Source organism: Canis lupus, chromosome 10 (assembly GCF_048164855.1).
Source record: "Canis lupus baileyi chromosome 10, mCanLup2.hap1, whole genome shotgun sequence".
In the NCBI taxonomy this organism is placed as follows: Eukaryota; Metazoa; Chordata; class Mammalia; order Carnivora; family Canidae; genus Canis; species Canis lupus.
Window position 1 is genome coordinate 18,252,853 of NC_132847.1, and position 13,146 is coordinate 18,265,998.

The following is a 13,146-nucleotide window of genomic DNA, read 5'->3' on the forward strand; positions in this document are numbered from 1 at the left end:
CCTCCCCCTGCTGCCTGCCTGCCGCCTTCCCAGGTGTGTTGGCAACGTTCAGAAAGAACAAGATCCAGCACTCTTTGTTGGTTCAGGGCCTATTTCCCAAAGCATTTATGCCCCGCCTCACTTCCCAATCTCCTGACCTGTGGAATTGCCTATTCTCTGGAGCATCACATGAATTTCCAAACTGACATTACTTTGGTAATGTAGAAGAGGAAAAAATTCTCCTCTACCCTCTTAGGATCTCTGGCTGGGCTTAAGAATTAAATAGATAGAAGGCAGATTGACAGGAGAAAAGCATGCAAGTTTTATAGGAACTTACAGGAGGGGGATGGCCTTCACACGAGAATGAAAAACTGAAGTGACTGAAGCAGAAAGCACTTATACTTTTTGGACAAAGAAATGATAAACTGTGAAGAAATAATAAGATGAAGAGGCCTGAGCTGGAGGCAGTAAATTGTGGAAGTGTCAAGGAGATCCAGAGGCAGAACTTGTAGAAGATAAGGTTATCTGAGTAGGTTTGCACAGTTCTATTTCAGTGTCAATTCCAAGTCTCTGGCCATGAGAGTAAGTTCTTCTCTTCCTGGTACACTGACGGTATCTTTTTCATGGGAAATATTATGGCTTTTTTAGGTATAAAAAGGCTAAATAAGAGAGTTCTTCCTGCATATGCTGTTTTCAAGTCCCTTCAGCTCAAAATAATCAAGATTTGAAAATGGTATGTTTGGAGGTAGCATGTCCTAAACTCTTTCAGGTACTAACCTCTTGCCATAATTTGCACTGGCCCCTTGCATTATGTCTATTTCTGGAAGCTCTTGGTAACAACTGCAAAGGATCTAACAAACAGCCCATCAAGCTAGCATTTCTACCAGTCTTCCCAAAGAGAACTGGGCATCTGGAACCATTTTTTGAGTCACGTCATAAAAAAAAGTGGTTAAATGGAGGTTTTCAATGTAGTTTAAGTGATGGCTCCTCCAAAAATAAAAACAGATATTGACTCCATGCTAGTGGCTGCTGACTAAACTCTGAATACCCAGCTGCCCATCTGAGAATTTCTGATTATGGAATTTATTCGTAATGGCAAAGGTAGTGCACAACACTTAATTAGACCTTTTATTAAGGCGTGGAACATTGCTAAGCCAATGAAATTTAGAAGGGAAGAAACATTTCTAAAACTTTGGTAGAAAAGGACATCATTTTTAAATAAATCATGAAAATATGCATTGACTCTTAGAGTCAGGGTTTCAAGGAAATAAGGTAGCCTGAATAAAGAGGATTAGCTGGTGAGCCAAATGGAAAATTTAATGTACTTTTTTTTTCTTTCCTATTTTATTTTAGTTTGACCTCCTTGGAATCTATGTTTGTGGAAGAACCATGGGTTTTATGTGCCACAGCAACATTTTTATATCCCCATTACAGAGTACAGGAGCCAATCCTCTGTCTCCATGTACCACTAAAAGCACCAATGTTTGTGAGTTGTTCTATTCAATTTGAAAGTAATACTAATAAAAAACAAGAACAACAGTAATAATGACATAAAATGCTAGGCTAAGCTACCATAATAAAAACCCCAAATCTAGTGCCTTAACACAATCAACTTTTATTTCATGTTCAGAAAGTCCAATACAGTCCAGAAGGTCTGCTGTGAAATTTTCCTTTGATAGTGACTCAAGGATCCAGGCTCCTTGCATATTCTACTTAAAGCATAATCAAGGGTGCTGCTATGGAGGTAGAAGGAGTTGCAGAAAATATACTGGCTTTTAACTGTCTTGGCCTATAAATGACACTTCTCCCCTCACATTTAATTGGTCAGACTTAGTCACATAATGCCAACCCTACAGAGCAAGGTAAGCTGGGAGGCAAAGAGCAATGTAAGAATATTTGGTGAGCCTTTCCCACAAGCAGTTATGACTTATTGACCAATACTATCTATAGTCCAAGCACTGTGAAAGTTAATTTATATGTATTATGTCAGATCCTCAAAATAACCTTTCAAGATTTCTTATTAATTTCATTTTATAAAAAAGTAAACCAAGGCTCACAAAAATTAACTAATTACTTGCATTAGCTCAGATTCTCACAGAAACCTTTAAAACTAGGGATTATTAACTCCAATTTACAAGTGAGACTCATATAGACAAATTTTCCAAAAGCCAAATGTTGAAAGTCAGATTTGAACCCTGAAAATGGTCCCATCTCCTTTCTTCTCCACATGATGTATACAAAGTATAATGCTAGGCTCTGGGAATATTAGAAACAAAAGGAAATTTGGGGACAGGGAAAGAGAGAGGTTTACTACTGCTACTATGATTGCAGATACCGCATCCACAGTATGCTCTGGTGCCTCTAGAGGGTATTTATACCTGGACCAGAGATATAAAGAATAGTATTTCCAAAAGTAAAAAGTCCAGGCACTTGGCCAGACTCAGGCTTTCTTTGAAGTTAATAGCATATACAGTTTAGAATCCTCACTTTCATTGGTACCTTCCAAAGCTCTGGGAGGAACTCCAGCAACATGCTCAGATGATTTTGTATTTCTGTAAAATATAAAAATGTGACATCTTCTAACAGTAATCAGTTAAGACCACTGTCTCTTTCAACTCCTATGTCACACTGGTCACTTAACTTTTCATATTGGTGGTGGTAACTTGCCTGTAGGCATGTTTAACATCCAATTAAGGAGAAATTGAATAGAGTATAAATACATTTACTTTGGCTTCAGTGAGATATAGTCACGAATTCATAATGACTTCCCTGTGTAAATATTATTGCAAGCCATCGTTGTCTAAGAAATGGCTTTCAGGAATATTTCTAATGCTTACTATGCTCACTGGCATCACAACGCAAATGTACAGAGCTAAGAGGTGGTATTGTGACATACCGTGTCCTATGGCACCTGGCAACAGAAGTGTGTGGGTGAAGAAGGAAACAGGGAAATGCTTTGGAAAATGCTCCCAAGTCATCAGACCAGTAAAATTATGAGTGGAAGTTGCAGTTCCTACAAATGACTAGTCAAAGTAAAAGTTTTCTTTCTGTCAGGCATATATTCAATAATGCAGCAGATACAATTATAATACACCAAATTTTTTTCCCTTTGGATGGCAATTGCATGAAATCTAAAATTTATTACAATTTCTGTGTTTGGAGGAATGCTGCAGAGAGTGCCATATGTGAATGAAACTTTTAGAGGTTTCCCAAATTTGACAACAACCTATAATTTCCATGATTAATAATGGGTTGTGGAAATAAAGAAACTTCTGCAAACTACCAATGATAAAAAAAAAAAAACAAATTTCAAATCAACCATTCTAGAGAAAAAATTACTTTATTCTATTTTCTTTACAGAAAATTATATAAAAATTTTAATGTGTTAATGTGTAAAGAGGCAATCAAAGAGCATACACCCAAAAATATTGGGGAAAGGGCAATTTAATTTTGGGTACTTAATTTAATTTGTGACATTTGTCAGCTCTTAAATTTTATGGGTATATGATTTCTTTTTCTAATTATATATTCACCTTCATACGTATTTCCTGTTTTTTTCTTGAAGAATCCTCCGATTATGTCCCTGCTATAGACTGAATATGTCTCCCACCAAGTTCACGGGATGAAATCCTAATTCCCAACTAGGAGAAAGGGCCTTTTGTGAGAGGTGATTTGGTCTTGAGGGTGGAGCCCTCATGAATAGGATTAGTGCCTTTATTAAAGAGATTCCAGAGAGCTCTCTTGTTCTTTCCATCATGTGAGAACAAAGTGACAATATAGTCATCTCTAAACCAGAAAGCAAGCCCTCTGAAGATGCCTCAGTCTTAAACTTCCCAGTCTCCAGAACTGTGAGAAATAAATTTTTGTTGCTTATAAGCCACTCAGTTTATAGTATTCTGTTATAGTAGTCTCAATGGACTGAGATAGTCCCCACTCAAACCTGGATACACATCAGCTGATAAAATGCCCATGTTACTGACCCAGTAGCACTTCAATTGTTGTAACATTTGAAAATCATGAAAAAAATAAAATAATAAAGGATCTGGATGACAATAATGTAGTTAATTCAATTGCCAGCCACTTCAAAGCAAAATAAGTTTTTGATGTTTTAAATTATTCATCCCAGGAGATAAGTATTTAATCTGCAAAGACATGTGGATTTGAAAATACCCAGCCAAAGATAAAGAACAGAGTCTCTTGATTGTTACTAGCTATATCTCCACAAAGACTTAATTTATCAATCATCAGTACTATTCATCTTTAAAGGACGTTTATGGCTAAATTCAGCCAAGGAATAAAGTCCTTGGGTAAAAGTGGCCTTCATAGAACTAAGAAAGATGTCCTTCTGATACATTCTACATAAAATAAAATAATTTGAACTCTCTAAGGAGAATTATAGTTTCTATCTGGCACAAAGTGAAGTCACTCTCTTGTTAGTTGGATATAGGATACTTTTAATCACCAAGATATGCAAAGAAATTGGATAGTTCCCAGGGAAAAAGGGGGAGGAACTTAATACAATTTGAAGCTTAATAAATAATGTGAATGCTTATACTTAATAGATATCTGATGGATTTTTCTTTTAAGAAGTGTTGCTAGTATCACCAACATCTTCAAAAGGTCTGCTTAGAAGGCAGAAATAGCATTTCTCATAGTGAGTGTTTTTAATAGCATGAAGAAGAAAATGAAACTAAAATAAGACATTGTCCTTGTCACTTCCTATTGGAATATCTCAAAACATGTTATGGAAATTTATTTAGTAAGCCTTAAGTTCCAAATTATTCTGAATTAATGCCACTCTATATTAGCTAAGCAGTCTGTGACCTAGAGAAACGAAGTGATTGTTGAAGGCTAAAGTAGTAAATCAAGTATAAAATTAAGGAGGGCAAAGGGGGAATAGAAACTAGAATCCTGAGCACAAATTCCCCAACTGATCTATTCCAGTAAGTTTCTTCCCAACATAAATGATTCTGTTTCTTCTTAAGAAGACACTAAGGCCCTGTTATCAATAAACTAATATAGTTCCAGAGACTAATTGTCAATCTGAAAGTCATTCAGGTGGATCTAATTATATTCAAACAGCTCTAAAAACGTTGTTAACCACAGATAATTTTAAAGACTTTGATTCTTTAAAATGTACAGAACAACAAATCGATAGAGGCTGTGTTTAGGATAGAAAATCCATATTGTATAAAAACAGTCCAATTCATGCTTTGTATTTCCTCCAAAGTCTATTTCACTCAAATTCTAGGAAACAAACAAAAATCTATAACTAAATAAATAAAATCCCAGAATCTTTTTTTTTTTCAGTCTGTAAAGGATTTTAGAGATCATCCAGTTAGCCTTCAACTTTCTTGTTCTGCAGACACGAAAGTTTAAATGACTTTTCTGATAGTCATTTCATCAGAGACAGAGTTAGGACCAGAAAACAAATCTCCATTTCTACTACCCCAGGACCATCACATATCAAACTGCCTCTTCCCAAACCTCTACCTACTCTCCTCTCAAAAAAAAGGTAAAGAAAAAAATTTTACTGTGGATGATCATTTGAAAAATACTTCTGGGTACTTCAGAATTTCTAAGAGCCTGAATTTCTCAAATTGTTTGAATCATAATAAAACTCATATTCCCAAAAAGACAGACAGTGAGAATGTGATTTGGATTTTAGGATTAGGTATGGTGTCAGCCCAAGGGTGAAAGAGAAAACAAAGTGAAGGGGGAAGCATATAGTCATAACCATATAGTCAGCAATCCTATTTTAGCCATACGCTGGATGCAGAGGAAAAGGAAATGAAAGGCTTTGAAATGCAGCTGTCCCACTCCCTGATATTTCCACTCAGACTCACTATTTTTCCACCAGGATCCAACACATGTGTGGTGACACATGGAAACAAGGTGAGCTCATGAACCCAGGGGAATAGAGTCCAGCATTCCCTGTGCAGCACCCTGGAAGCGCATGACCACTCCCCACCTCTATCCCTCTCATTGGTAAATGTGAAAGAAGACCTAGTGATGGAAAAACCCATGTCACAGCAGAAAAGAAAAGCCAGAAACAAACTCAAACACCTTACTGCCATTTATTAATTATGCCAGCAGACAACAGATCACTAGATCTAATACCAACATAGTAGTAAAATAATTTTATTCATTAAAATCAGAGCAATGCGCTCCTTTGGGACACTGGAAGGTAATGGTACCAAAAACTAGTAATCAGTAAAGACTACAAATATAGGTTAAGTCAGTTTTCTATCAAATTTCCTTAGGTAGGTCTTATTTAGCAAAAGAAAACTTCTCATCTGAACACAGTGCATGACAAAGTTTAATTTATAACAGGAAATGAAGCTTTCTTTGATTTCATCTTCTCTTCATATTTGTATGTTTCTGACACTGCAGTATTAACATTTTAAATTGAATCTTTAAATAATCACTATGATGAGAAGTACATTATCAGGAATGCCAAGCTCAGTAGATGACCTTAAGTAAGGTGGTTAGCTGCATTGTTTCTGATAATTTTGTTTTGTGATATATCCTTCTCTTCCTAGTTATTTAGGTCTGGTTTGAATTAAAGTCTGCAGCAGCCTAGAGCTGTGAGAATAACTGAAAGGACATGTTTATAGCTAGAAATCAAAAGGCTTCCTTGTAGTTTGTAGCATATAGTTTATTCACTTAATTACTTACTCATTTGATGAGCATTTATTGGCAACCCCCCCACACACACCATGCCTAATGCCAAGCACTGTGCTACATATACACATAAAACTTGGCCTTGGGATCCCTGGATGGCGCAGCGGTTTAGCGCCTGCCTTTGGCCCGGGGCGTGATCCTGGAGACCCGGGATCGAATCCCACGTCGGGCTCCCAGTGCATGGAGCCTGCTTCTCCCTCTGCCTATGTCTCTGCTTCTCTCTCTCTGTGTGTGACTATCATAAATAAATAAAAAATTAAAAAAAAAAAAAAAACTTGGCCTACTTTCATCCCTGTTTCTACTAAGCATTTACCTGACAATGAAGCATGATATTTAGCTGTTCTTTCCCTAGTTCTTATTAGGCTTATTGGAAGAACCAAATGAGATAACATATGTACAATGCTCATTCAGTAGTAGTTTTACAAAAGCAGCCTCTACCTTTGAGCAACTCAACTTGAAAACATAACATGTACATAAACAAAATGTAATTTGAGGAACAGCTGGGTGGCTCAATCGTTAAGCATCCAACTCTTGATCTCAGGGTCATGAATTCAAGCCCCACATTGGTGTGAAGCCTACTTAAAAAAAAAGTAATTCGATATTTGCTACAGCAGAGGGTGTGTGTACCAAGTAATATGAGAATACATAGAAAGGAGTGCTAATTTTGTTTGGTGTGGGGATGGAAGAGGTCATCAGTGAAGCATCAGAGAGCAAGTGACCTTCAAGTATGAATACCAAGGAGCAGAGGGAGACATTCAGAAGACCCAAGATTGACTTTTCCAGGTCCCTGGTGAGTAAATCCCTCCCAATAGAAGGAGGGATTCTTCTAGAAGAGTTCATCCCCTCAGGCTGGCAGTGCATCCCTCCTTGAGAACTGGAAGTTGCTCATTGTAGGCCATTCCTAGCAGTACCCACCACACCTGATACCATTTCATCCACGTCCCACAAGCACACACTGCGGGGCCTGACCCTTCTGAGGCAGCAATTCCAGAAAAATATAGGGCAAAATCAGCAGAGTTGTAGAGGAAGCCTGGTGGGTACCACTGAATAGACCTAGAGTTTAAAAAAAAAAAAAAAAAAAAAAAAAGTTAAAGGTACCTAGGGCTTAGAATGCATTCTACTAGTAAAAAAAAAAAAAAAATTCAGCCACTAAAACAGCCACATCGACGTGGCTGTTTCTTCTAACATGTAAAAGTAGTCATCTGTAGTCACACAAAGCAATAAGCTTATCACTAATGAAACAATGATCTAGTATGGAGATGGCAAGTAAAAAGTACCAGTGCCCTCTCCTCAATTATTGTTATTATTATTATTATTAATCAATCTTGGCATGCTTTTCCATTGTTCCTGGACACAACCTCAGAACCTTGGCCCTTACTGGGGCACCTGGCTTAATTGACTCAGTCAGCCTCTGCTTCTGCCTTTGGCTCAGGTCATAATCTCAGGGTACTGGGACAGAGACCCGCATCGAGCTCTCTGCTCAATGAAGAACCTGCTTCTCCCCCTCCCTTGCCCATCTCCCTGCTGCACTCTCTCTCTTTCTACACCCCGTTCATGTCAAATAAATAAATAAAATCTTAAAAAAAAAAAAAAGACCCAGAGCAGAAGAGACCCAGAAAGCACAGCAGAAGCATGCTTTGCCTTTACTGTCATGTCTGAACTAGTAGATCTGTGGAGAATATGCTAATAACAAAGAAACACAATGTAGTGCCTACAGAAAGAGCAGGACTGCATTCTCATTGGTCTGATTAAAGAGAGTCATACAAACCGAAGGTCCAGCTTGACAACAGGTATTCAGTATAAAATGAGGCTGAGACACTATGTTGAATTTTGCAGATTGGCTTATTCAACATTTATGCCAAATCCCTTCTAGAATACAAAAGCTGGAAAGCTTAGAAACAAAAATCCCCTGGTCCCTTTAAGTTTTTAGTTTTGAATAATGGATCAGAAAGACCTTCAGAGAGAGAGAGAGAGACAGGATTCCATGAGCATTTTCCTCTCAAGGTCTGTGGCAACACTGTTCTGTGATCAGCAGCAGTGGCAGGTGCCCCCTGATCCAGGGACTTCCGGGCCCCAGTGGGAGGCTGCAGCAGCTCACCTGGATGCCTAGCTCTGTAATGAGGTTTGGAGAGTTGTTCCTAGAAGTTCAGCCCACAGTCTGTTTCCTCATCTTCCTCCTCCACTATGATTTCACAAACCTTTTAACCACCAATGACCTTTCTGCTTAGACTGTTGTCTACAGCTGAACCTTGACTGGTAAAGGCTTGAAAACTTACCTTAGACCATATTTGCTAGAGAAGTAGTATTTGGAAAAAAACAAAAACAAAAACAAAAACAAAAAAAAAAAACAGTTCTAACACTATGAATGTTTTAGGTAAAACTTACATTCTTGGGGCGCCTGAGTGGCTCAGTCGGTGAAATGTCTGCCTTCAGCCCAGGTCATGATCCCAGAGTCCTGGGATTGAGCCCCGCATGGGGCTCCCTGCTCAGCAGTCTGCTTCTCCCTCTCCCTCTGCTCCTCACTCCCCCCCACACACACACTTGTTCTCTCTCTCTCTCTCTCAAATAAATCATTAATGTCTTTTTAAATAAAAAAGACATTCTCGTAGCTTCAGCTATTAGGTCTGTGAAAATGAATTCAAAATCTATTTTTCTACCTTCAATTTCAAACCTCTTCTGCTTTCTCTTGTCTCACGCTGTTTTCTGAACTTCTACACTTGGATTTCCCATTATCAACTAGGAAGTCATATATCTATAATTTCATTCTTCATCTTCTCTTTCATTACCTGAGTCACCCAAACTAAAAGCATCAGAATAATCTGGCCTTCCTCTTTCTCACTTACTAAATCCTGACAATTCTTCTTTTGCATTATCTTTGTTCCATCTCTTTTCCATTGCCTCCATCCTGAGTCTAGTTCCAGCCTCTTCTAGCTCATGCTTGCACTGTTATGCTATTTTTCTATATGGTTTCACTACATTCAGTATCTTTCCAAACTCCTCAGTCCTCAAATTCACCCTAGCTATGGCAACCCTCCTTGGGGGGCAATATTCCTAAAGATCATTCTCATCTTGACATTTCCCACTCATACATTTCCAGACACCCAATACTTTGCGTATAAAATTCAAGCAACTTAGTTTGACACTGAAGACTTCCACAAACTGACTGCCAACTGTGTATCCAAGGTTATCTCCTGCCATTTCCCTCCTCAAATCAATGCTACAACCAACTCCAGCCACACTGGCCTCTTGACTTCATCTAATTAACACGATGTTTTGAAGACCAATGTCTGGTACACCATTTACCCTTCTTGCAGTGCTCTCTGCATTTCGTGTAATGTTAAATGGAAAACTGTAATCTGTCTTCCATTAGAATGGAAAACGAAAGGGATAGTCTGCACATACTATCTAAAAGACAAAGAGAAGAGAATTTCTTCTTAAATGGGGAAGATAAAATTTTAGATTATTTTGATTGTTTTATTCAGTTGACTGTTGAACCCAAGTTTTATTTAGATTCTGGAGAGCTGCAGCCTTGTGTTAATCTTGTGGTTCTCAGGGTACAAATTCCTGTTCACATGGGTTGAAGCCATCAAATGACACACATTGCATGAGAAATAGTACCACTAACTTACAGAAATGACTTTTCTGGTGAATGTACTCGTCCTATTGACAGACTAGAACTTGGTTGACTTAAACCAAGTGAGACACCCAGGCAGATGACTAGCTATCTGAAACCCTCCATCACTACCATTTATTTTCTCTGTGAATATTTTAGGATCAATATTAGGAATGCATTATTCATTTGATCTATCTCACCAGATGGCCTTGACTCTACTTGTAGAACAATGAGACACTTTTCTTTTGCTTCATCCTCTCTTCTGTTCTCCAAGGTGCTTGTACCAGCACGTACAAAGATTCCCTCCCAGGTAAGTAGCTTCTTAACACACATCATCTCTCCTCTCTCCCTGCCCTGTCAATCACACTTCTCCGATTGAGGGCTCTGACAGGGTAGATGGAATGATGCATCTGAATTCACACCTGCTGATTATAATCTGAGATTCATTTTGTTCACCTTGCTTGCTATCTGTACTCATATTACACAAGGGATGGATGTCTAAGGCTTCAAGTTTATTTTTGGGCCCCTGCCAATTGTCAAAACCTGACAAGCTCCCACAGTCTTCTTTCCATGTCAACCAGCACTTCCCCAGAGGGTTGGGTGTTTCTCTTCATCTCCTCATCTCCATCATATTCAGTTCGAAAAACTTTAGACCAAGCATACATTCTTCTCTGTTCTAGGAAGATGTACCTGCCCCCAGCCAAATGTCTGTCTTCCTGTTATTTGCAACCATGATTTAAATATCTAAATCACCATTTTCAGATGAATCTTTATCATTTAAATCTTGATAACTCAAGTAAAGTTACAGCCCTTAACTGAAAAAAAAAATGAATGACAATTTTTCTACACCTAAAGTACATCAAATTTTTTTTTTCTAAAACTATTGCCCAAATATGCTTCCAAACTGATTTCTTTTTTTAAAAAATGGGCTCAACAAGTCTTTTTAAATTTGCCACCGCAATTGTGGCCCTGAGGAAAGACTAGCAATGGACCACATCAAATCTGCATATAGCCACATAGAGAGAATCATAAATTTCATTTTTCATTCAAAAGGTTAATTTTCACCCAATACTTAACGTCCTCCTTGATGAATTATGATTCTCCCAGATCAGCATTTCACTCTCAACTCCACATTCTTTTTCTTTTCCCTCTCCTCCAACTCACATTCTCCCACTCTTCCTTCTCAAGAGCCAGTTATTGGTTCACTATTATTGTTGGAAGTGTGCATATTATTTCTTCTGCAGATAGTCCAGATTATCACAAACTTCTCATTATGAAGAGGATCACATTTTCACATTTACTGTGTTTACACCTCCTTGGGATACATTTTTATCTCCCCTTCCTCTTGTCATGTTGTTCTATTTATTATTCTCCTCATTCAGGTTTCAATTTTCTGCCATCTTGGAATCCTCTGTTTCTTGTTTTCTTATTTCCTGAATTCTCTACAAGAACTTTTCGTAGTTTTTCTTTTTTTCATTCCCTAAATCCCTTCACACTCTGTTGAAGGTAGACTGAATTTAATTCCTGCATATCTGGTTCTTCCTTTAGACAAGAGGAGCTACAGAACACATTCTCTACTTTAGCTCTATTCCTAGGAGCAAGGGGTTCTAAGATGTTCTAGGATTGGAATCTGAAACGGAATTCTTATTCTTTGTCCATAATTGCTTTGGTTGACAAAGTATTTAATAATATATGTTCTTGCCAAAAAAGCTGATACCTGTTCTGGATATTACCCATTGTACTTTATTCATCTCTTCAGACTCATTCAAAGCTCAGAAGTGGGTGTCTTCAGGTGCCTTCTGAAATGTAATACCCCCTCATCTCTCATCTTGTAAACTAGAATGATTAGAAGCTTGGATTTCATCATCCATCAAGTCTAGCCAGGTAACACCTGTTATGTGATCTCAGGGGGCTTTGTACTTTTCCTTCATAGCCATCTTCATGGTTATTATCAATTACTGGAGTGATTATCTGCTCAACATCTGACTGCTTAATATTGGAAGCTACCATCACCTGCCAATTTGCTACTTGTTATGCAAAATATGGATCACAGGCAATAGGTTTCATAATCATCACATGAACATCAGTCGATAGAGAGCTAACATTTTAACTTGCCACAAAAGCAAATAAGAATGACAATGCTTGGGCAGCCCAGGTGGCTCAGCGGTTTAGTGCCGCCTTCAGCCCAGGGCCTGATGTCGGACTCCCTGCATGGAGCCTGCTTCTCCCTCTGCCCCTCTCTCTCTCTGTGTCTCTCATTAATAAATAGATAAAATCTTATTAAAAAAAAAAAGAATGACAATGCCCTTGTAGGTATGTGCTCTGAATGTAGATGGGATGCCAGTCCATGGGCACTGCAGAAAGCAGGCTGCAGTCACTGAAGAAGATTATAAACATCCTTGATCCTGCCAGAACCTCCTGGGTAACAGAGCCACAGGAGACATCTCAGTGGAAAAGGCCGCTCAGCTTCACTTCTAATTACCTGAACACTACACTGGGCAATTAGGCAATTGGCCTCCAGGGTATGCTTTTGGTCACCTTGCAACAGGTGTGTCTTTCTTGCATGGTCCAGAACAACCCCTCACTATTCTCCCATTCAGATACCCCCTAACCCCTAGGATGAACCAAGTTTCTACTCTCCTGCCCTAAACTATATAGCACATTGACACGTTTTTCTTTTGACATTTAGCAAATTTTTATGACTTTTAACAAATCTCTTTTACCTAGGGCAGACCCTCTAGGATAGGGTTTTTCAAACTGGAGGTTGTAAGTTAGTGGATCATAAAATCAATTTTTATAATGTAATGTAATATATCAGAATACATTACACAGAATAAGAGTACTGTTCAGTGCAACTTTTGTTGTGTCTG

The 13,146-nt window shown here is 38.3% G+C and overlaps 2 long non-coding RNA genes across 3 annotated transcripts in view; one reads left to right on the forward strand and one right to left on the reverse strand.

Annotated features, from left to right (window-relative positions):
- Positions 1 to 1,457, forward strand: part of LOC140641283 (uncharacterized) — a 46,295-nt gene extending 44,838 nt beyond the window's left edge. For both annotated transcript variants that reach the window (XR_012037837.1, XR_012037833.1), the window contains 2 exons: positions 628 to 712; positions 1,333 to 1,457. This is a non-coding gene — a long non-coding RNA (uncharacterized lncRNA). The remainder of the gene's footprint in view (positions 1 to 627; positions 713 to 1,332) is intronic.
- A 4,647-nt stretch (positions 1,458 to 6,104) lies between these two features.
- On the reverse strand, positions 6,105 to 8,779 carry LOC140640875 (uncharacterized). Its single transcript, XR_012037475.1, has 2 exons — positions 8,618 to 8,779; positions 6,105 to 7,716 (listed from the first exon to the last, which is right to left on the reverse strand). It is a non-coding gene; the product is annotated as an uncharacterized lncRNA (long non-coding RNA).
- Positions 8,780 to 13,146: the final 4,367 nt, after the last annotated feature.